General features: G+C 41.2%; 1 protein-coding gene across 3 annotated transcripts in view; it reads left to right on the top strand.

Annotated features, from left to right (window-relative positions):
- Window positions 1-21,217, top strand: part of LOC118363586 (pituitary homeobox 2) — a 52,465-nt gene that overhangs the window by 21,916 nt on the left and 9,332 nt on the right. Inside the window, exon 1 of one of the 3 annotated variants that reach the window (XM_052488485.1) lies at window positions 19,774-20,216. The exons of 1 other annotated variant lie outside the window; for it this stretch is intronic. The gene's annotated coding sequence lies outside the window, so the exon portion shown is untranslated. Of the gene's footprint in view, window positions 1-19,773; window positions 20,217-21,217 lie in introns of those variants that run through there. One more of the 3 variants, XM_035744583.2, reaches the window with a different exon arrangement.

Genomic DNA, 21,217 nt, shown 5'->3' with positions numbered 1-21,217 from the left:
AACATGTTAAATCATGGTACTTCCAAAAGCACAGTTTCCTTATAAGACAATAAATGTTGAATGAATACATGTCATAACTTTGCATGTGTTGTTACCATATTGTTACTCTTCTGTACATGATTTCACTTGGTAGTTATCCACCCACACCTGGTGAGAAATAACCTTCTGTATTTGGTTTCTACCTCTCTGGACTGCTCTCTCACTGGGCTAGGAGGCAGCTGAAGAGGCAACCCACTCCATCGGTTACCAACATTTGCCCACGGCCCATCTTTCTCGTCACCAAGAGGTTTAAATAAAGAATCATCTCCCTAATGCACATAAAACCAAAGAGGTCAAAAGGTTCTGAAATTATTTGACACCATTTTCCATCCATTGTCAACGAGGTAGTGACTTTATGGCTAGAGGGTGCCATGTTGGGAAAACATCCCTCTGTTCCTAGAAAGCCCAACAGCATGCTGGGGTATTGGTAGGGTTACGATGCGATCATCACCTCGGAAGACAAATCCTAAATCCCGACGACAAAGTGTCCAACTTGAATGAATCAATGCGGCAAGAAATGCCACCTACCTCACTCCCCATTTATACCATAACACAGAGTTCTCTACCAGCGATAGAGGAGGATATGGGCCCCAAAAAAGAGTGTAAGACCAGGGAAGGGAAAACATTGGGGAAAAGAGCTGAAAAACGGTACATTTCTTGCTTCTGTAATTCTGCCGAGTGACCACAAAAATTTGGCTGTGAACCGCGTCAGTCTGTTATCATTATTTTCCTTTTTCTCTCTTACTCGTTCTTTTCTTCTGCAATCGTTTACCACAGCATCTGCATTTTCCCTCAAAATGACATCTGAATGCAATCCTTTCCCCCTTCATTTTCTAGCAAGAAAAGTAAAAGTACCCCCTCAAATGAAGTTGTTTGACTTTTTCCATTACATTGATACAGTCTTCATATGTGTAATTGTAACCTGTCAGAGAGTAAAGGGCGGAGAGCGAGAGAGTAAAGTAAGAGACAGACAGAGCTGAGGGGAAATTCCTTGTGTCGAAAGCTCTGTCAGTAAATCGGATATTTCTTGTATGTGGTTTCAGTGACCACACCAAAGACAGACTAATTAATTGGACTATTTGGTGCACCAGTTAAGAGTAAATGCAAATGTTGCCCTTTTCCTTGCACATCTAGACTCTTCTGGGTTGATTTACATTCCAGCAAAACTGGGCTAGTGATTCTCTCAATTAAAATTCTTAAAATAACAATCATCTTTTATAGTTGTGGGTCGTGGCACTGCAGTAAATTGACTGGGCCTACTTGTGCAGTAGGCCTACCTATGACACCCATTTAACTGTGAAATGTGTTTCTGTTTTTATCTTCATCTTTATCATTTGGGGGTTTTAGCTGTTTAAACTAGGGCCATGAATTATATGGTTGATCATGTATTTCCTGGGACATTGGTGCTTAAAGTATATAGGTAACAAACATGCTGTTATTGTCTTGAATGGTGTACCTGTGTGGCTGCACATGTGCCCATACAGTATTTTCTTTCTGTCTGCATGATTTATCACATGCAGTATAGCTGTGTTCAGTTTTTGGGTTATAATCAAACAGTGGTGACACCATTTTCTTTGCCGGAACGTGAATGTTCCCTGGCAAGACACAAAGGCTAATTTGACGCGGCGAGAGTGCTGGTTTGCAACGCACAGTTTCAAGGTAAGAATTACAGACATCTCAAGTTTAAACAAGGCTACAACTCTCTGCGTGAAGTGCCTCCACTACACTTTTGAAAACGCTTAGCATCGTTTGTGAGTGAATGCTTCTGATTGACAGGTTTTTCTTCAGTTTCAAACAGTTGCTCTTTTTGTTGGTAGCCGCCATCTGTGTGAAGTACTTAATTAAAGTACAACTTAAGTCGTTTTTTTAAGTAAAGTACAACATAATTTGTTTTTTGGGGTATCTTTACTTTACTTTACTATTTATATTTTTTGACAATTTTTACTTCTACTTCACTACATTCCTAAAGAAAATGATGTACTTTTTTCTCCATATATTTTCCCTGACACCCAAAAGTACTTGTTACATTTTGAATGCTTGACAGGACAGGAAAATGGTCCAATTCACGCACTTATCAGGAGAACATCCCTGGTCAACCGTACTGCCTCTGATCTGGCGGATTCACTAAACACAAATGTTTAATTTGTAAATTATGTCTATGTTTTGGAGTGTGCCCATGAATATCTGTAAAAAAAAATATAATAATAAAACTAGAAAATCGTGCCGTCTGGTTTGCCTAATATAAGGAATTTGAAACGATTTATACTTTGCTTTAACTTTTGAAATTGCATTTACTTTTGATACTTCAGTATATTTAAAATCAAATACTTAAGTATTATTGTACTGGGTGACTTTCACTTGAGTAATTTTCTATTAAGGTATCTTTAAAAGTATGGCAGTCGGGGGCTTTTTCCACCACTGCTTACAGGCTGCAAAAGTTACAGGATATTTTTGGTCCAATTTGATATGTTACATGTCAGTGTTATACCAGTTTATTTTGGCAGCTTTCGACTGCGGGAAGGGAATGTACAAAGCACAGCTAAGTTGGAGTTTTCTTCTGCATTGAACCTTTTTTCTTAAAGAAGCATGAATTGGAACTTGGAAATATATTTTAATATGTGAGTCAAAAGGGCCAAAGTACTTAAGACATTTTAAGACAAATTAACATATTAATTTGGCTCTACTCTTCAGTGTCAAAGTGGGTTCAGGCTGAAAGAATAGTCATTCCTGAAGAGGTTGTAATGGTGCATTTGGCTAAAGCATAGAGTATGCATGAGTTATGCTGTACTTTTCCATAACAGTATGCTAACTGTGTACACTCTTAGAAAAAAGTGTTCTGAAAGCGTTCTTTGGCTGTCCCCATAGGAGAACCCTTTTCTGTTCCAAGTAGAACTATTTTGGGTTCCATGCAGAACCCCATGTGTTAAGGGATCCACATGGAACTCAAAAGGGTTCTACCTGGAACCAAAATGGTTCTTCAAAGGATTATCCTATGGCGACACCCGGAGAACACTTTAAGGTTCTAGATAGCACCTTTTTTTTCTAAGAGTGTAGACATTTTAAATCCTAGTGGCATGATGCACTTTCTAACTAGCTACTACAGAGGAACAATAAATGGAGATACATTTGAGCGAAGCAAAATTAACATAGTTTGGAAACATTTGTTCAGAGGGCGCAGAAAATCATATCTGCAGTAGGTACATCTCCCATAGTTCCTGTTTCGTACCACTGAAATGTCCTATCATCACTGTTTCAAACTTCCATAACACTAGGCTACTGAAAGCGGTATTATATATGATTCCTCATTCACTGGTCAAGTTCTCAGACTGTCACATGGGCCAAGAGTAGGGTGGAATTTAATGATCACTGGAGTAAAGAGCTACCATATCACTGATAGCAATGTTAGAGGAGTGAAGTAAAGTTGGCCGAGTCTGTGTGTGTCTTGAGAATTGGAGGAGGTACAGTCGGAGTAAGGAAGGAGAAGGCAGACTAAAAAGCAGAGAGGAAGGAGAGAAGGGAGCAGAGGGAAGAAGGAGAGAAAATAGCAGAGCATAGTCGAGAGAGTTTGGATCAGGTACCACTGGAGTAAGAGAAAAGGGAGAACGAAACGCAGATGGGAAGAAAGGACAGGAGGGAAGAGGGAGGGAGAAGAGAAAATAACAGAGGAGACTGGAGAGAGTTTGGAGGAGGTAAGACTGGAGCAGGAGACCAAGAACCAAAGAGAATAAAAGAGAGGAGGGAGGGAGGGATGGATGGGAGAATAACAGGGGAGAGAAGAGAGACAGTTCCTCGTTCCTCTGGCTCCAGGCCCAGCTGGTGTCTGTAGCTCTATACTGCTGCTGGTGTCCGATCTTTATTCCACCCTGGAGACAGCTGGAGGTGTCAACACCACGCCGGCCTTAGTTACCTCCCCACAAAAACTAGCCCTGTGTTTGTGCACATAGTCATCCCCCTGTCACAACACATAGATCCCATGTTGACGCGGAGCCTCCCATGTCTGTCGGAGGAAAGACTACACCTCCTCTATTTTTTTTGTGGCAACAAATCGACGAACAAACCAGGATGGAATTGGAAGTGAACAGATTGTACTTCGCCTGCAAGGAAAAAATGTCAAATGTTCTATGTGGTGATTGTGATATGTGTTTTGTTTGTCTGATTCTTCATAGAATACAGGGTGTACTTCAATGCCGCAAACCACATGGAGCAAACTACTACAATGTAGAGGCGACTGGGGAATTGTAATCAAGCATGACAAGACCACAAACAAAAGATAATAAAGGGCTTTCATGCCCCATTTACATTGAAACAATCCCTCACTTCTGGGGTTTTAAATTCACAAGGACCGACATTCGGAGGTTAACGCTCAAACTACAAATCAAACTGCTAGGAAGCCATTTAATATGCTCCTTAATGGATTCCAGGAGAGAAGATTGTCTGGCTATCAAATGTGCCTCTGAATCTCATCCCGTGTACCTTTTAAAAGTTGACAACAATAAGAGGTTGGAAAGGAGAACATATTAAAGATAAGAGGAATCAATTTCCATTCCATTTAATTTCTTTAAAAAGATAGCTAGCGCTCCATGTCCTGGCAACAAGTGATAGAAGAGTTGGAGAATACAATGGGTAGGGAACTAAAGGCAACGGGTAGGAACTAAAACGCATTCCTTGATAATGAGGTTAGTATTGGTACAGGGGGTGACTGGGAGTGGTATAACGGCAGAACATCATCATCCCCCGAACTAGCAGGGTACGGATGACACTCAAATAAAGGCAATGTTGGAGCTACTCAATGTAGACACTACTGCAATCTTAGAGACTACACAGACCCAACAAGGGCACTGTGGTGAAACGTTGGTTCAGTCATTCAATGAATAGCTGGTATTATAGTCTGTTGCATTGTTTATGTTCTTATGTTTTACAGAAACTGCAGTATTCATAGCCACAGGAAGTAGTGTGGGAGTGGGGTGCTGCGATTTTGTTCCTTGAACGTCTGGAGAGAGTGGGGCGGAAAAATGTTTTTGCCTTGCTGCAGATGGATATATCGGTCCGATAATACAGGCATATTAAACACCATTGCACCGCTTATTTAAAAAATCATGTATTTAACTTCAGGGGGTCCTGCAGCCCCTTCGGCACCCCTATTTCCCTTGGCTATGGCAGACTTTAAAAACGTTCAGATACTTTCAGCATTTGCTTCAGTTTCCCTGGAGTTCCAGGACAGTGGGCTTGCACGTGCAGGACAATTCCCTTTATTCCACTTTGCCATCGAAGCCCAATCAAGGACATCTTTGTATTGAAAAGATTGAACAGGTCATTTGAACCTGGTCCCAGTGCACACAGTCGTAGCACCAGCACACCTTTCTGTAACTCTTGAACAACATTCACCTTGGACTACGTGTGCCACAGCTTGGAAATGTACCGGGCTAATGTATTTATGCTAAATCAAATGATGTCTAATAAATATTAAGCATAATATTATTGAATTAGCAGATGCTATATTATATAGTATTTTCCTGTTCACTGATTTCAATAGCAGTATGTCAAAGTCCCACATGATATACTTGAGTTTCCTCCATCGCCATTGGTTTTCATCGCCTGGTAGCAAGGCATCTGCATAGGGACACGATAAATCATACGTTGGTTAGACATTTCTGATGGAATTTCCTTTCGCGCTGTGTCCACTTTTCAAGAATGAAGCTGGACCGTCAATTCCACACCGGGCCCCCTTTCAGCAGTCGCTGTTTGTCGATTAGATTAACGCCAACGTTTTGTGACATAAGTTGATATGTGCTGCCTGTATTTTAGAGGATGCAGATTCACCCCAAGTGCACATTCAGATAGAACTCGCTTAGGCTCTAGAATTAGAGTGACACTCCTTAGAATTACAACCCAGTAATCCCTGAAAACCTCCAAATACACAAAGAGTTGGGATCATCTTAATTAAGTACATCTTAATTGTCCCTTTTTCCAAACCAATATCGAAGACGTGTCTCCACTCTATCATGTCCCCACATGGGAAAAATTGTTTATCCTAACCAAGCAGAAAGATAGCACTGTCATAACTACGTGAGAAATGCAGTATATGTGAATATGTCATTCATGGTAGGGAGCATTATGATTCAGGGATATGCTTCCATCACTTCTATCACAAATCAAAACACCCCAGTCTGTTACTAGAATGATTTTTCATAACAATGATTTATACAGCAATGCCTTCCTTCATGGTCAAGTCTTTCGTGACATTTCCTAAGCACTTGACATGTGCCTTCGTTACACACAGATTAGATTTATTTCCCCGTCTGAATGACGCTGGCAGAGTCTCTTGGGAGTGCACGCGGGCGCACACACACACACACACACACACACACACACACACACACACACACACACACACACACACACATATATATATATATAGACACTGAGGGTGTCCCTTCCCTCTCAAATACGAGGATAAATAGTATGCCTGGATGCCCGTGCCATCCCTCATTACCCAGCATTCTAGAGGGCTGCGTGCCTGAGGGTGGAGGGCAACGCGTGGTTGGTGGTGAGGAGGGGGTTGACAGTGATTGATTGAAGTATGATTGATGGCTACAGCTGATCCGCCAGCTCTGTTTTCAATTGTTGTGGGGCTGGCAATTCTCACCTTCTAAAGTGCTTTGAGGGAACTTTGAGCAATGGAGGGAGGGAGGACAGTGGAGTTGACGTGTGGCTGAGGTGAACAGCTGCCACCCTCCCCCAGCTATCACTGCCCCTCTCCCTGCTCCTCTCCACTGTTCTGCCATGCTGTGAGTTGCAAGGCTGTGGCCTCTGCTCTTGAAGCTCAAAGCTCTGGAGTTCTGGAGCCGTGACGGAGTGGGTCAGCATTGTATGTCCCCACAAGGTTAGCGGCGCGAGACTGTGTGTGTGTGTGTGTGTGTGTGTGTGTGTGTGTGTGTGTGTGTGTGTGTGTGTGTGTGTGTGTGTGTGTGTGTGTGTGTGTGTGTGTGTGTGTGTGTGTGTGTGTGTGTGTGTGTGCGTGTGCGTGGTGAGGTAATTAGATGGATATTTAATTGGGTGTCAGGAGAGACTGATACATGCAGCTGTTCCCACTGCAGGTCTTCATTTAATTTGAGGCACACAAAAAAAGGCAGCCATTTTCTATTAGGCTTTCTGGCAAATTCTTCAGAGTGTATTCTTAATCTAGCCCAGTCATTCCTACCATCTCTTTCTCTTCAATATTAGTGATAGTGTTACCATCCTTCTTGTTGGTCTTCACATTTTGCACGTAATTGTAAATCATTGTAAACGGTAGATCAAGTTCCAAAGCTTCGCCTGTCCCTTTTGTGATGTTTTTCTCTCCACTGTCATGGAGCTGTCATGGAGTCATATACTGTAGGAGTTGATCGATTTTCCCTTAAAGATCCTAGAAGTTGAGTGGGATTGACTGCAAAGCCTTGAACCTCTTAACATTGCCCCCTTCAGTGACCTGTCGGTATTTGAACTGCCCTCCAAGTTCAGTCATCAGGAGGCCTGGTGTTGTACCCATGAGCACCAAGGAGGAGGTTAAGGCTGGGATGGTTCGTAGGGGCCAAGCCTTGAACACACTGGAGGATAGTCACTTCTCTCTGCTGGGATTCTTGGACCTAGGCCATGTCAACTTCTGTAAGCACACTACGGCACCAGCATCGCACATGGGGTATACAGTGTAAGTCACTTACAGTATGGTGCCTCAGTCATTGCTTACAGAGATGATTAACTCTATTCCGAGCTGATATATGGGACACAAATGTAGCTGTCTGTCCCGAGCTCATTTGTGCAGGAAACTGTGAGGGCGCAGTTGAAACAATGTTGTCAGTTCCCTAGCAGGCTGGACCCAGTTGATACAATGTTGCAAATTTGGTATCGAAAGCTCAAGACAGGCAGCCAGAGAGCAAGGCAGACAGGTAGAGCAGAGAAATGAATGAGATTGAAAGAGCCTGAACCAACTGTCACTGGTTTAAACCATGACAGGGAGGCGGGGGTGTTAGTTTAATTTGGATTAAATGTATTTCAAATGTATGCATATAATTACATTTTTTTTGTCCATAATCTATACAAAATACTTTTTTAATGTAAAAGTGAAACACTAATATATCTTGATTTGATAAGTATTCACCCCCCTCAATCTATACATGTTAAAAAACACCTTTGGCAGCGTTAAGAGCTGTGAGTCTACTTGGGGTAAGTCTCTAAGAGTTTTTCCCATCTGGATTGTATAATATTTGCTCATTATTATTTTTTAAATTCTTCAAGCTCTGTCAAGTTGGTTGTTGATCATTGCTATACAGCCATTTTCAATCAGATTGAAGTAAAAACTGCAACTAGGCCACTAAGGAACATTCATTATCTTCTTGGTGAGCAACTGCAGTGTAGATTTGGCCTTATGTTTAAGGTTTAAGGTTATTGTCAGAAAAACTGGGAAGTTTTTCAGATGAAAAAAATAGAGCTAACCACAGGCTTTCCACCAGACAGTGGGAGACAAGTTCACCTTGTACAAACAATAGTGTGCAAGTATAAACACCATGGGACCATGCAGCCATCATACTGCTCAGGAAGGAGACGCGTTCTGTCTCCTGGAGATGAACATACTTTGCTGCGAAAAGTGCAAATCAATCCCAGAACAACAGCAAAATCCCTTGTGAAGATGCTGGAGGAAACAGGTACAAGTATCTATACCCACAGTAAAACGAGTCCTATACTGACATAACCTGAAAGGCCGCTCAGCAAGGAAGAAGCCACTGCTCCAAAACCACCATAAAAAAAGCCAGAATACAGTTGGCAACTGCACATGGGGACAAAGAATGTACTTTTTGGAGAAGAATGTACTTTTTGGAGAAATGTGCTCTGGTCTGATGAAACAAAAATAGAACTGTTTGGCCATAATGACCATCGTTATGTTTGGAGGAAAAAGGGGAGGCTTGCAAGCCTAAGAACACCATCCCAACCATTAAGCACGGGGGTGTCAGCATCATGTTGTGGGGATGCTTTGCTGCAGGGGGGACTGGTGCACTTCACAAAATAGATGGCATCATGGGTAGGGAAAATTATGTGGATATATTGAAGCAACATCTCAAGACATCAGTTAAAGCTTTGTCGCAAATGGGTCTTCCAAATGGACAATGACCCCAAGCATACTTACCAAGTTGTGGCAAAATGGCTTAAGGACAACAAAGTCAAGGTATTGGAGTGGCCATCACAAAGGAATGGGCCAAAATTCACCCAACAAGAAGCTTATGGAAAGCTACCCGAAACGTTTGACCCAAGTTGATCAATTTAAAGGCAATGCTACCAAATACTAATGGAGTGTATGTAATTTTCTGATCCACTGGGAATGTGATCAAAGAAATAAAAGCTGAAGTAAAAATCATTCTCTCTACTATTATTCTGACATTTCACATTCTTAAAAATGTGGTGATCCTGACTGACCTAAAACAGGGAATTTTTACTATGAATAAATGTCAGAAATGGTGAAAAACTGAGTTTAAATGTAGTCGGCTGAGGTGTATGTAAACTTCCGACTTCAACTGTATAATCTCCCTATGAAGGGTACCTTAATGTAAAGTGTGATCTCCAATTCTTCAATGGCAGCCTTCTCCATGCACCGCTATCCTTCCATGGCTGAAGAAAAGCATCTCACTATTGATGGTAGAACAGGATAGCGAGGGTCACCAGGTAATTTTAGGTCATTCATTATTCATGCTACATTTACTTCAGGATGATATAACATGACTTTAGGTTAATTTAGGGCAGTCCCTTGGGCAACGTACAGAAACTATGAGTTAGTTTGTCTATGCATTGTCTGGCTTTGGGATTGATTTTTCCGAAAGGAAACCACTTGAGCCATATTTATCAGCAATATAACCTCTCCGCATTTTGGCCTACAACATCAGGGTAGAGACTTTCATATATTCCTCACTGTAAACTTCAGATAACTTTGTCAAGATAGAAGGTTCTTTCAAAAGGTTCGTCTGGAGTTGAGACTCATTCAAATGGAATGTGATGTAATAATATGCAATTCATTGTGATAATCAAATTTATTTTGTGACACGTTTCCTATTAATTACACATAGATGGAGGAGGATGCATAAAGGAGTTCCTCGGGGGGCCACAAATGGCCAAGCCGAAAACGTCTACTCTCTCAGACATGCAAAATGAAGTCATGTGCATAGGGAAGAGGGATGATCTAATTTAAATGATCTATCAAGCAGCTATTATCAGTTATAGAGCAAAGGCTTCAGCCTCACTTCACCACTCTCTGCTCTCAGGCTTTTTTTATCAACTCAGTAACCCCCACTTTTGTAATTAACAATCTCCTCCCTCCCTTCACAAGTCTTCCTGGTCTTTGGCTTTGATTCCTGTGGTGTCTAAGGTACAGGATTTGATATCACAAGTGATAACAATTATCATTCTATTTTTAATGATATGCCATTCGGCAACTACACTGTATGTGTACCCATCTAAAGGACGAAGGAACATCAGAGTGTCTCCTGGAATTACACAACGCTAATGTCTTCAGACATGACTCTGCTTTATTCCTTATGAAACATACTCTACAGACAGAAGGGGGTGGGGGGGAGTGAAACAACCTGGAACAAGATTTAACACTTCTAATGACATCAGTCAACTATCTAGGACTTTGCGTTGTGGCCCAATGTGTTTCCTGTTAGCTAAACATTGTTCGTGACAGCCCTGCAATTAATTGTAACGCTAGAAGGGTGGAATGTGCCCAGGGCTCATGTGGCCTTGGCTGACACATTGCCATGCGATAGGATACATAGACCCCGTAGACACGAAAAGCAACAAGGTGTCCAGCGGCAGCTTAGCTCAAGTCAATCGGCTGGCTTTCCCTCCAACCAGGGGGTCCAGATGTAACTTTGTACTCAGCCTTCTCTGTCTTAGCACTCACATCATATAGAGACCGTGGCCACAGAAATGTCCCCATTCGTGACAAAGCTGTTGTTTTGGTGTGGCTTATTTTGGAGGGGACTATTGGGAGATGTATCTGACATGAAACGGGGACGCCATTTTGTTTACGGTTGATTTACTGACTTGTTCAAGCACTACCAGGAAGGAAGCAAGGGGTGAGAAATATGAAGAGGTGAAGGGATATGCCAATATAGCTCTGGGAATATGCAGTGCCCTTCCAATGCCTTCCAATGACACAAAACCTAGTCACTGTGTAATGTAATAATCAAAAGAGCGACACAATCTATATTTTAATAATTCGTCTAAACAAAGTTGCGTTGGCGTTTGTAGCGGAAATCCGTTATCATAACTTACGATATGTTTTTGTCTATGTAACTGACCTTGAATGGAAAAGGTGGAGGCAGTGGTCATCAAGGGGAGCATAGAATCAAGTGACCAATGTTCTAGCTGTGTTCATGAACTTCCCATTCTTAACCCCATTGGTATTTCAATAGCAAGTATGTAGACAGGAAAGCATCTCTGGGGGCCATCATTACTGACACCACCACCTCCTTTAGGCTTTATAGTCCTAACAGGATGACAAAATGGTGTTCACAGAGGCATCAGGGCTGAAACAAGCTAATGGGGGGTTTACAATGAAACTCTAGTATTGTCCCGTAGCCTCCAAGGCATGCCGGGGTCACGAACCCTGTGGCAAACCAAGGTGTCAGTCAAAACGTGTCCTCAGAAACTTTATTTGAAGCTATATTTACGAGACACGCATCTGCCATTAAGTGACGATAATGCCTAAGCTTAGTCTACTACACATTTATTTGTCACAATGTGGCACCTCACATATCAAAGCTGTCCTGTTGGTATTTACTATGCCTTGTACAGGCTCATAGCAAAATGTAGGAAAATATCCAAGCTGTAACAATACATTGCACGACATTGGAAGCAAATGCAAGGAACAGCAATGGGCCGACATGACATTGGATTCTGAACCAAGACAGGGCAATTGGAAATGGCTTGTTTCCACTCTGATGTAGTTTGATAACCTGAAAATAGACAGGTGGTGGATGCCTATAGTGTGATATTTTACATAACTCACTTGGCTCTCGCAGTGTTTGATTAGATACTAGAACTTAATACAGACAGTAGATGCAAAATTGTAATGGTTCAAGGTTAGCACATGAAGAGCTGTACTAAAATTCTGAGCAATTTTAATAAGTTGACCAGGGTGGGCCAGGTTTCCAAGAGCCTTCATTGTGCTCAGTTCGTTGTTAGATACCTCTTTGAATGTATTGTTAGCTTCAGAGCTGTTTCCTAATAGAAACATTGTTGCAAGGTCACAATTTCATTTTTTTTTCATGAAGTATAGATTTTGTTACCTTTAGCACAGGCATTCATTCCAAGCCAAACTTCCCTCTCTGCTATTATTTTGATCAAACAACATGCAAACAACAAAGTATGGGTCAGCAGGCTTGTTTTGAAATCTCATGGGGAGAGGATCCTATCTTCCATTGCGAGTCGTCAGAGTGGTACAGGTTGCATCGCTGTGCAATCGAGCTCCATTTAGAGTGACGTGAGCAAACAGGATTACCCATATGTGGTTATACATAGACATGAACATGTTCAAAACGAGAAGCATTCTAGGGGCAAGTTTGTGTCTTTGGTGAAAAGTCCATTTGATGTGCCAAGGAAAAGCTCTCTATCTCTGGCATTCGTAGAAGCTTTGAAAGCAGCTACCACACTAGGCACAACCTCCCTTTAATTTCTCGACGTGTTCTCCACCGCAGATTAGCAAAACCTAGTAGATTTAAAGGTAATGTTTCATTAAAAACAGTTTGAATGGAAATGATGAACAATAATAGTCAATATCGTGACATTTTACACTTTTAGATCATCTCCCCAACTGGAGAATCATGACACTTTTGAATATGGACATGAATTAGTGTAACGCGGAAGATGCTACTTGTGCCCTCAAAAGGCCTCATAGCATAATGATGAACATGTGGGACCAAATTTGCTACAGTAGTACTTTTCCACTCTTCTAATTGTAGACAATGGCAATCGTAGAGCTGTTTATAAACATCAAAGGCATACTGGAGCCCCTGTCAAGCATTCAGCATTCACTTCGTTACAACTTGCCCTGTTAGATTTATGCCATTCGGTGATTAACCCTTGTCCCTTTTAAAAAGTAGTCCATACCTATTTGGTACAGAGACGGAACGTTAATCTACTCCTCATTCCACTCTATATATGGTGCGGCAGGTAGCCTAGTGGTTAGAGCATTGGGCCAGTAACCAAAAGGTTGCTAGATCAAATCCCTGAGCTGACAAAGTACAAATCTGTCGTTCTACACCTGAACAGGGCAGTTAACCCGCTTTTTCCTGGTAGGCCGTCATTGTAAATAAGGTTTTGTTCTTAACTGACTTGCCTAGTTAAATAAGGGTTAAATAAAGGTTTAATAAATATGTCTGAGGTATCTAATGGATACTGTATGAGATTCCCATGGTATAATATCACACAGTTCATCTTAGTTACTAAGAGAAAGAAAGAAGTGAAGAAGAAGCACATCAGGTACTAGAACGGCAGTATCTCTAACTCTTCAGATTCCTCTGGGAAAGGTTTAGTGAAAAAGATCAAAGCCTCTGTTCTTCTTTTTTCTCTCTTTTCTCCTCTCTTTTACTAGAATTATTCCATTAAAGCAGAATGTGACATAATTACTAAAGATGGTGGTTGTGGAGAGTCTCCTCAGGATTACCAACCTCTCCCCTTTGATGCCCACAGGCGTTCAAATGAGGCAGCAGCCGCAACACAAAGCAAAGCCCTCAATAAGGAACCAGTGCAGATGGCCTGGTAGCCTGCGAGTTCACCAGCAACACAAAGCTATAGTTGGAGAACAAACTATTCTACCTCAAACCAACCCCCATCCAAACAACACAGCGACAACAACACGTCTCAATAAATGATATTTCAGATACTGAGGTTTGGGGTGATTCCCCATTACATACTCATCCCTAAGTGCAATAAGCAGCTACATGGCTCATGTATATCCCATTATGTTGATATAAAGCATTGCTGGTGGTGGAGAGATTGTGAATACGTTGCACGCTAATCCCCTTTATCCTGCTGTTAGGGCAGGGAAGTTCCTCAGTCTTCCATAATAGTCGTCAATGAGAAGCTTGAGTAAACACAATCAATGGAAAACAACGGGATATGCACCACCGAGATTTCCAAAGTCTCGACCCCCTATTTTGTTTTTTCCCCTCTCCCGGGATTGGCTTAAACACCCCAACCTCTGTGAGTTCGAGGCAAACTCCACCATAAACAGTGTTATTGATATGAGATCGGATATTACAAGTGGACAACGATGATTGGGAAGGTTATCAGTTTGTCAACGATTCTGGATAGTGTTGGGTGATGAAAAACTGTGACTCCCTCAGTCTCTACCCGCTCCTGTCTCCTAGTGTCTTGCTACTCCTGCTCCTTTAGCTTGAGGATTACAATCTCTTCATCCATTATTAATGAAGTTAAACTACTAGTGGCATGCTGAATGTGCTGCATGGGAGATTTGTAGCTAATCTAGCGCAAAACAGCCTCAGTCACATAATGAAGGGGGAAAAAAAGCACAAATGTCAACAGTTTCACACAGGGACTGGATTATAGGCGCCCCTTTCGCTCACTCGCTCTCTCACACACACACACACACACACACACACACACACACAAACAAACACACACACGCGTTTCCCTGACAGTCCGTCACCCATGGATTAGTTTTTCTTCCGTTGACTTGAGGAAAGGGCCACAACGCTACATAGATCTGTGTTGTTCGTCCCATGTTAATATGAACTGTTTTACCATTGTTTCGTCACCCCCCCCCCGTCCCCTGTAACTATTCCCCAGGTCGTTGCTGTAAATGAGAATGTGTTCTCAGTCAATTTACCTGGTATTTACCAAATAAGGGCTAAATGAGTAAATAAATAAATAAATCAATAATACATCAATTGTATTTGTGTCTCACTGACTATCATTTGAATACAGTACTGATGAAAAAAAAAAAACATAGCTCATCGACAGATCAACAGAGTCGGAGTGGAGATCATCGCCAAGACGACACATGATCAACATGACGGTTATCATGTTTATCAGTGCGGGCCAATGGGGCATCAGGCGGTTCTGATGTTTGGTGGTTCTGTTGTACTGGTTTGTGTACACACATATACAATGTAACACAGGTGAGTAGTACCATGAAAAGGAGACCAATTCTACCCCAATACGGAACATTTAACATAGATAAAAGGATGCAATCCATTGGTCTTAATTGCGGAACAAGGGTTTAGTCGCAAAAGGGGGCAAAGGCTTTATTGTTATCTATCAGCGTTCTCGATCTACCCTCTCCTCTACTACTGTTGACATCTGTCTTGACATTATCTCTCTCTCTCTCTCTCTCTCTTACGCTCACAGTCTCTCTCTCTCTGCCGCAGTAGACCAATTAAGGCTAAGCTGATTCCGATTGCGCCCTGCGATCCACCTGGGTACACGGTCAGGGGAGTTATTGTGTAGCTGATCTGTTTTACATGTTATTGATGAGATGGAAGCATCATGGCCATTTTATTACACCAATTTAATTATTGGCCGATTTCCCCTTCGGCAGGTTAGCGGTAGTTCGCCATTGATTCTTCATGGAATTGATCAGTGAACTGCTTGAGCAATTTATTGGTCCCTTTGCATCTGTGATTAAGATCACCATACTCGAGGCCCGTGTTTTATGTGTCAATCATTATTTTGCTAGACTGAAAATGTTGCACTGTGTTCTATAAGCATGGGTTGACTTGCTAGTGTCTTCTTCGTTGTTCTTCGGAACCTTTGAACATCCGCCTGACCGATGTCAAGGGGAATCCATACCTGTTAAACCTGACCAGAGATGACATTGGAAGCCATTTGAAGTCCAAAACCACCATGACATCAGTGATGCATTTTCTTTGGGAACTCAAGGCTAGGATAATTACAAGGAAGGTAGTATGGGCAAAACAGATGAGTACTTTTTAAATATACACTGCATTAGCTTGTAGGCAGGAGGGAGTGCAGGCAACCATGTAAATTATTATATGGGCCAGCTCTATTAAAGTCAAACCACAGACTCGTGTTTCGCTGGACTGAGTAGTAGCCTAGCCTACTGTCGTGTTGGATCTTTCCCCTTTGGGTGTTGTGACACAGCCTGGCTATAATAAGGATCAGGCAGAAAGCCGTTCAACAAGCTCAAGAGCTATCCAAGAGTCATCCTTTTAATTTAGTTAATTTACAGGCGGCTTTTTGTTATTAATGCGTCTTAGAATACTGATGGATACACAAATCGTTTTTTTTTTTTCTGCTGAAGGGGTTGACAGTAGTGTCTCTAATCTATCTTTCTCCCTCTTTCTCTCTCCCTCCCTCTATTTTTCTCTCTCTCCCTTTATCTCTCTCTCTCTCTCTCTGTCCCTGCCTCCTTCCCCTCGCTCGAATATAGCGATGGTCGAGGAGTTACAGCCACAATAAAGCTGACTTGAAGTGACTTCCAAGCCATTACTTTCTGTCTAACGTATTAGCAGTACATAAACTGATTTGTTTAAAGATTTGTGGCTTTGAAAGACCAATTTGACTCCAAATTTTATTACATGGCCACAGAGTGCCGGCCAGACATAGCGTTAGGCGACAATCGCTTGTGGTTTTGAGGGCTGATGCAGAAAACAAGCCAGCCCAGTTTCTCAGGCAGACGTACACTCCTGAGTAATCGACTTCACGTCCACATTACCAAAGCCTGCCACTGAAAGAGAGATTTAAAGCTGCAAGATAGATTGATAGTGGACCATATGTTTGTCATCATGCATAGTCTAGTGTTTTTGATTCTTTGGTGTGAGATAGACTTCTAAAATGTTCATTCTATGTCAACCTGGAATGGAATGCATTGACAGTAGAGATCTGATTGGTTTAGGTGAGGGTAGTGGTAGTGGTAGAGGTATTCACTTTGAGAAACATTTGAATAAAGTTCAGCTTTGGGGCATTTTCAGTCCAATTTAACTGTACTTTAATTGATTCCTCGTGGTCTGCGCTGGATTTGACTTTAATGACTCGAAACTGGGGCAAGAAAAATAATTGGTTATGGCAAACTATTTATCCAACATGTCAGAAGAAAGAAAGTGTTCTCGAAATATACACACTTTGTGTCAGGGGCATAATTTTAATTACACTGTGGAGGGAAATGTGTGATCCAATGCCAAATATGTCAATATCTCAACTCTTCTGATTTTGGTGCAATAGTTTTTGTAGGCCTATACTAGTACAGATGAATGATCATTTAATAAGTGATAAATGATCTGTAACAAATGTGTGCTATAGACAGTGGTCCTCTATACCCCAACACCACTGAACAATCTAGTTATTGGGCTCACAACAACAAGGCCTATAGGGAGATAGGTCTGTTCTGCTCTAGTACAACACATTCAAGGAAGCATTTACTAACATACAGCAAATCATAAATAATTTAGGAAGATACCAGTTTGATGTAGGCTATAACTAAATCCAACAAAGAAAATAGGATTGTACAAATTTAATTTGCACCGCAATGTTTATTATACCTTATTCACAATTAATAGATTATAATGGACTTGATTAGTGCAGCGATTGCTTGTCAATCCCATATCATTTGACCACTATTTGGTTATATGGCAGCTATATTAGACATGCATTTAGTGGAATATAAAATGCATGCATATAGGCTACATGAAATGGAGAGCATGGCTACACGTTTCATAGAATAGGCCTGTGCACAAGTAAATCCTTGAAATGTCCAATAGGCCGAGTATTGCTGTCGGCAGCTGAATGTGTGCAAAGTGGTTGATGTCCTCGTTAAGAATCAGAAGAGCGCGCTTGGTCAGGTCACCTCCCTTCTCACATCACAGCCCCATTAGAAATTCTTTCAAGTGTCCTTCTGCGTCGCCAAAGACGACAACAGCGAATCGATAAGTGCTCGAAATGAAGAGAAGCCGCCGGGTTGCCCCCGAGGCAAAAGATTTCATAGCACTAGCAGCAGCCTTTTTTACTGAACTTCAGGCATTCCTATGCACCTTTCTTCGTGAGAAAGAGAAGGCAGGCTCACATCTTTATTCTCCAGATGAAGGTAAGCGTGGTAAGTAGAACAACGTGCCTCTCAAGACGCCACCGTTTTTCCCCCTTCTGATATGACAGGCGGGGTTGGGCTTGCTGTACCAAAGGGATGTATGCCAGGTTGATATTTGATAACAGCGTTGGGGGATTTGAAATCATGCGCGTTCGTTGTACACGGAGATCAAATGTAATCGGTGTGTATAGGTCATCTTCAGATAATTGAGTGACCTGATATTAACATAGGGCGTCACAGACCAGAAAATGTATCTGCTTATCAATTATGCATTACAGGCTTAGTACATACTATTCTACGAATGTGCTCGTAATTTATCTATAGACATGTTTTGGGGCCTATGACGGACGCAGAAGAAATCAGGGATGCAACTCTCATAAATGAGGCTAATTGATTTCCTGTGTCCATAGATCATATAAACCTCCTCCAATTGCCGCTTGCGTTGTTATCACAATTCTCAGACGCCTTAGAACACGCAAATGATAGATAGCATCGGTATAATCATATCTTTACAATATTCCATCAGACATGCACGTCGAATGCATACTTTACCCACAAGGCCTATAGGCCTACATTTTAGGAAAGTGTTTCAAAGGGACAATGTGGGAAAACAGATATAAGGCCGTTGTCGTGTGCATGTTTTGCTTTAATGACTCGTTGCAGCGAAATTCCCATGTGGTTGTGTGCATTAATTACTTGTTTAATGGGAGTATGACTAAAAATGTAAAAGAAGGATTAGGCACATGAAATGTAGCCTACGTCCGGTCCGCTTGGCTCACTTAAGATGCGAATAGAAAATCAGTCTGGATCCTACGGATCTATAAAGAGCATTTGCATCCCAGCCAGCTGTTCGCTTCTCCAAAGAATAAAAAATAAGTATATCCCAAAACAAATGTGTCAATTCAAACGCAGGCCTAATATTACTCACGTTACTCCAAGAATCAGAAATTGTAACGCAAAACGTATTCACTTTGAACTGCCAAATAGTTTGTCAATGTTTTAAATTAACATTGAAGACATCACAAGGTAATGTGGACACTGACGCTGTAAATCTGTTTCAAATGGCAGTTATTTTTTTTATCATGATATGAACATCCACTAAATTCTACTTTTATAATGTAATGATGTGATGCTGGTTAGTAAATCTAATTAATTCATGAATATATAGCGTTTGAGAGTGGTTTCTGGTCAATTTCAACATGTTTAAGGCTCTCTTCCAGCAAATTTCCTGTAGCCTATGTAGGCTGCAAATAAAAGATTAACTTTGAAATAACATAGTGCTAAAAATAAACATAGGCTTCAAATACACTAATCTTACCGACGGATAGAAATAGTTATTATTTTTAACGGAAATTTTAGAGTAAAAAAAATGTAGATCTATTTGCTTATGCAAGCATATATACACAGTGAATTCCTTCCACATTCTAGTATCTTAATTAATGTAGGCCTAAAAACAAGAACATACAAATGGTAGGGTATGTGTTATGAATGACGTTTTACTCAATTATATTACAATTAGTTTATTCGAGTTTTTATTTCGTTGTTGTTGTAAATGGAGCGTTTCTTAGTTTACACTGTCTTTAACTACACATGCACGTAGACGCAGACGAACACACCCACTGAGGCACACACACACACACACACTCACGCAGACACACACCCACGCACTCTGTCAAAGCTCGAGAGAGAGAAAAAAATGCGCCACTCTTAGGCTGTCTGTCTGGAGAAAAAAGTTGTTGAGGCTGAAGACGATCCAAGGAGAGAGAATGACCTATTGAAATGACAGCGCCTGCTTCGCAATTTCTAAAAGCACTGTAGCTAGATGGTTGTATGCGCTTATATAATACACAATCCTACGTGGCATCGCGTTTTGATCAGATAAGCGGGAAAGATAAGATATCTATGTAGCGCTGAGACTTTTTCCTTCGGGAGGCGGACAGCAACTTTAATATTTTGGACCTGGAAGTTCGATGTCTCAGGTCCTTATCTGAATGGTGATAAGCAGAACCATCGGTGTGGAATTTACCTCTTAACCAGACAAGAATAAAACAAGAAAGGGCGTAAGGCGCTGGTGTCTTCGACTACGGTAAGTGCGAAGGCCACTCTTTGCGGAGAGTTAATGCAAGTGAAGGAATTCGTTCCACCTCGGTTAGCCTTTTTGGCGTAATCTGTGGAAGTCTGATGTGAATTTCATCAGCACCGCAGTAAGATAAAGGGACATGATAAGTGAGTTCGTGGCAGGTTTCACCTTGTAAGTCCGCTTGATGATAGTGATGTAACGTTAGCACTGAATGGAACATGGAATGGATTTGACTTCATGGTCTCGCGCCTCAAATTAATGCCGAAATATATGGTTAATCATTTTCATAATACAGACAGGCTGTTGAATTCGTGCTGTTGAAGTGAACGGTGCAACCTTAAGAAATAAAGAATGTATTAATAAAGATTATTGTTGACTATCATTCAACAATTTGTTGTGGTCTACTGGACTGATTACATATCAATTGCGTTGCGGGTATTGCTATGATTGAACTCTAAATCTCAAACTGGATCAGATTTCAATAAAACATATTATGGGCTATTTATATTATCTTTCCATGTCTATTATAGTAGGCTAATAGTCCTAAAAATGATTGTTTACTTCCTTTTTTTTATTTTGCATGTATCCTTTACACAAATAAAAGGCACGTTAATAATGACATACCCAAATACGGATAATTTAGGCTCACAACTATGCTAACAACGAATATAGACAGAATGTCATAATAGCATTCAAATAATTAGACACTCATGGTATCACAATACACCACTTTAAATTGACATATTTATTATTATTATTATTATGCTTTCCTTGATGGTGGTAGTGTTAGTCTAGTATTAGGCCTAGTAGTGTGCCTAGTGTTGGTAAAGTGTTTGCCATAACGAGAAACTTACATAGTCATTTATATTATTTGAAATGGTGGAGCTCAAATGTGCACTAACCATGCTTGCAAGTTCAATTGGAATTAGTAGAATATCAACTTCTACAACCAGGTAACTAGACCCCCTAATCGTGTAATATATGGCTATTTGAATTATTACTCGTTT

The sequence above is a fragment of the Oncorhynchus keta genome, chromosome 30, assembly GCF_023373465.1.
Source record: "Oncorhynchus keta strain PuntledgeMale-10-30-2019 chromosome 30, Oket_V2, whole genome shotgun sequence".
In the NCBI taxonomy this organism is placed as follows: Eukaryota; Metazoa; Chordata; class Actinopteri; order Salmoniformes; family Salmonidae; genus Oncorhynchus; species Oncorhynchus keta.
The sequence above is the reverse complement of the archived record's forward strand: the minus strand, read 5'-3'. Positions and strand labels throughout refer to the sequence as shown.